The following is a 4466-nucleotide window of genomic DNA, read 5'->3' as shown; positions in this document are numbered from 1 at the left end:
TAAATAAAAGAGTAAGGCACAAAACATAAAGCAGGTATATATGTACATCAATATATTTAAAAATATTGATGGTTATGTTACAATCCTTATTTTACTTTATTGATTTATGTGCGTCTGGTGTTTTATTATTAAATGATAATAATAAATTATTTAATTTAGGTTTGATTCTATTTGTACTTTTTAAAAATTTATATGTAAAATATCAATTATGTTAAAATATATATATATATTAATTAACTTATTTGGTAGTCACGAATTGATTGGCTTGTGAGAATATTTAAATTGTGTGCTATATTTATGGAGGAAAAAATTTATTTTATTTTAAACATTGAAATGAGAGAGCATAGGTCATTTATAATCCATTGCACAAGCCTACCTCATACTTCAATATGTAGGAGACATCTGATTGCACTTCCAATATTAGTTGTACAAACCCTATCTCTCATACATTTGAATTCGTGACTTCTCTTACAAGAACACAAGTTTCTCACCATCTAGAGTTGGAGTATTTAAATTGTATGCTATGTTTATGAAGGATGAACTTTATTTTATTTTGAACATTGAAATGGCATAACACATAGGTCATTTATAATCCATTATACAAGACTACCTCATACTTAAATATCTAGGAGACATGTTATTGCACCTCTAATATAAGGTGTGCAAACCCTATCTCCTATACATTTTAACTCGTGACCTCTCTTACAAGAACACAAGTTTCCCACCATCTAAAGTTGAGCATTGAATCATTGTTTTAGCCTTTTTTAACATTCAAAGCATATGATATTAACATTATTTCATCACTTATGCTTCTTCCAATGTGTATAGCACCACTTATGCTCGGATCCTAGTTGAGGTCAACATCTCCAAAGGTCTCTCAGCGAAGATTTGTTTGGCCTCTCTAATTGGATCTTGGATCCAGTGTCTTGATTACGAAGGTATCCCTTTTCGATGCAGGAAGTGCCACAAGACCGGTCACCTTGCTGCTCCTCTGAAAAACCTAGACAGAAGAAGTCTCCTTGGTGGAAGAATGTGTCGAATGATCATTACACTATCCTCAAAGCCCCCTCTGTTGGGGATGGTGACTCTCCTTAGGACTCTTTGGTGGCTGCCACGACTGTTGTCTCAAATGGCTCTCTTGTGGCCCCTTCTTTGGAGACCTCCTCTATTCTACCCTTGTCTACGGATGTCTCCCTTGCAGATGATTCTTCGGTGGAGGAGTTTGTTGTTCCTCGTGGTCCTATTGGGGGCCAGGACCCTGTTCCCTCTCTTGGCCCCGCCCTTGTTCTGGACTTTCCTCCTGTTTCAGTGGGGGGCCAATTGGCTTTGGGTTCTTCTAGGGAGATTGTTGTTTTCTCGAATTCTCTTGGGTTCCATTGTTCTGTTTCTTCTGGAGATCGGATTGCTGAAGCAACTAAAGTGGAGGATAGTTGGAATGCAGTAAAAAGAAAGAAAACTAGGCCATCTGCTCCTTAAAAATGAATATTCGATCATGCAAGGGAGGCTCTAAATCAAAGGGCAAATCGTGATGTATCTGGCCCTGCCTCCTAGCTGGATCTTTTCTTTTGGCTGGTGACTGGCTTTTTGTCACCATGGTTACCCTTAGATTGGGGGGTGACTAGTTCTACATTTATTTATTGTACCTTTTGTTTATGCACTCATTGAAAACTTTAGGCTTGTACAAGGTTTCAAGCACCCTTCAAACCCTATTTTAGTTAATCAAAAACATTATTTCATCACCCTAGGATAGTACTCTTTGGTCGATTGCTATTCTTATTGTGCTTATATTAATGCTTTTAATATAAGGTGTACAACCCCTCCCCACTACAGATTTGAACTTTTGACCTCTTACAAGAGCACAAGTTCTCTACCATCCACAATTGGCAAAGTATCAATTCATTTTTCACTTTCTGTATCATTCAAAGAATATGATATTAACATTATTTCATCATCCTAGGGCAAAAAATTTGGATTATTGTCATCCTTCATCTTTGCTCCAGGCCTTTAAATCTATTCATCTCAAGGTTTGATGAATGGAGAAACTAACCTTGCCTAGTTTTTGTGTGTGCGTGTCATCATTTACAATTTGATGAAGCAAATTATGTCATGCCCTTACACATCAACAACAATGATTTTAAGTGATTGTCACTGTTTTTGCACCAATAGACTCAACAAGACTTTGCATAAAAGCATGCAAATCAAAAGCCAACTTATGTTGTCAATCTTCAAATGTATAGCTATGGAAATAGCATGCAAATAAGCTCAAAATGTAAAATCATAAAGTTCACCCCACATGCAATATTCTAATATGTGCAGTTCTCTACCACTGAGTGGAACTTCGCTTCTTTGTGTAATGTGGAATACTATTGGTTATTGTCGTGACCGGCACTCATTGTATTCTCTAATAGCCACGGTGAATTGTAACTCCTTGCATGTGTGCCATACAGTGCCCATTGCTTATTTTATTGCACTTGAACTCCAAATTTAACATTAATCTAAATTGCAAAAAGTATAAAACATATAGTTACAATGAAAATTGACACCAATTGATTTAAACTTGAAAAGGATGCCATCCGTGCAGTCCAATGTGGTCTTCAGCTGACAAAGAACTACATATTTAACTTTGATCTACATTACACATTATATAACACCATAACGTTAAAATGCCAAAAATAATACAACGATTGATTTCAGCATAAAAGGTGCCACACATGCAGTAACATACAGCCATTCAATTTATCACCAGCTCCTGATTATGGTTTCATGAGTTATATGTTACAGCACATTGCATTTTTATGTTGTGAAATCCATTCTTTAATTTTTTGCGACTTTAATGTAATTTTGTACTACCAACCTCATGTGTCAGTCACCTTGTTTGACAATTTGATGACATAATTCTTTATGATACAAGTAAAGATCGAGCACATTTTCTGTATTACAGAAAAGTTAAATATGAGAAATGCCAAAATACATAATGTTCAGTAGAATCCAACTCCACTAAATAATGAGACATGCACTGATAGGCCATACAATTCACCTTCTATGTAAAATTATTTTGCGAGGCCCATTTAGATATAGCCTAAAATTTGATAAAATCTGGCGAATTTGCATGGCACCTGATGTAGATTCAGGTTTCTCAAAATTTACCTCAAGAAGGCAACTTCTAGAGGTGTATTAAAAAGATTAAATCATTAAGCAATTTTTTTCATATCTACTACAAAATTACATTGGCTTTACAACAAATAAAAGAATGCATAGATTGAGAGGACAAAATTAGAAAATTCTCTCTGCACTACGTCTCATGCCAAGCCAACTTCCTAAAAATACATTTGATATATTCCCAAATAAAATATTCTGGTCGGCCACAGTTAGGGGTCAGAACGATCTTGGTGCTTGAAACTTGAAATGCAGCAGACGACCTTAGACATAAAGCAAACATTGACAAATCAGGAGAATGTGTTGCTATAAAGGATTTCCCAAAACATGCACCAAGTTCTCCTATACACTAATGTACATACCAGGCATATCACTGAGAGAAGCAACAAAGATATGATACGATAATTCCAATTTTCTCCTCATGCTCATCATGAAATATCTATAGGGTACAAAGCAACACCGTTGCGAGCAGCTTGAATGCGACCCCATCTACCTAACCGAGGCTCCTGTTTAAGAAATTTCCAATTAGATAATTAGTGCTTGCTCTAACTGTTGATTTTAATGATTGATAAAACAACTTGAATTGTAATATATGAAGGAATCCGTACAGAATTCAAAATGAAAAGATATGCAGATGAATGTGAAAAATTGTACATTTAGCATTGGTTTGTAGCTATAAATCAACAAGCAAGGAAGCAAAAGTATAGGAGCAAATAGGATTTATTGAAACCAGAGCCCTCCCTTTCCCAAAGACATGTAACACCATATCCAGTACATTTAGTTTGGATATGTAATAACTTGTTAAATGTATTGGATGTAGTATCACCAAAAAAATCAAGCCATGAACTAATTAACAATAGTGCAATGCAGTCTTTTATAACAAGGTAAGCATTTAAGTAGGTACGATGAGCATAGATAAATCAAAAAAATCAGTCATAACTATGCTTGTGACCACCGATAATGCCAAAGCTTGAAATGTACAGAGTTCGGATAATTCCATGCAGGGTCTGGTGTAGGCAATTTTAGAGGAATGGAGACAAAAAGCTGCAGAACCAAAAACTCAGGTGAATGCTGCATTGGAATTACGATCTTACAGTTTCTATTTAAGCAAAATATTCAATGATAAACAGATATGATATATCTAAAAAATGTACAAAATGATAGACCAAACGCAATACTGGAGTGGAATCCTCCAAGTATTGTAACAACAAAATATACTCAACATTAAGAAAAAAAGGAGAACAGAATATAAATTTGATAATAGAGTGATGGCCTTAGACTACCTATAAATTCTACTACAAAATTAACAT

At 35.2% G+C, this 4466-nt stretch overlaps 1 long non-coding RNA gene across 1 annotated transcript; it reads right to left on the bottom strand.

The window, feature by feature from the left end:
• Positions 1-2895: 2895 nt before the first annotated feature.
• On the bottom strand, positions 2896-4038 carry LOC149575982 (uncharacterized). Its single transcript, XR_016362296.1, has 2 exons — positions 3519-4038; positions 2896-3419 (listed from the first exon to the last, which is right to left on the bottom strand). It is a non-coding gene; the product is annotated as an uncharacterized LOC149575982 (long non-coding RNA).
• Positions 4039-4466: the final 428 nt, after the last annotated feature.

This window comes from Cupressus sempervirens, chromosome 1 (genome assembly GCF_028749045.1).
Source record: "Cupressus sempervirens isolate cs-2001-9-10 chromosome 1, ASM2874904v1, whole genome shotgun sequence".
Lineage (NCBI taxonomy): Eukaryota > Viridiplantae > Streptophyta > Pinopsida > Cupressales > Cupressaceae > Cupressus > Cupressus sempervirens.
The sequence above is the reverse complement of the archived record's forward strand: the minus strand, read 5'-3'. Positions and strand labels throughout refer to the sequence as shown.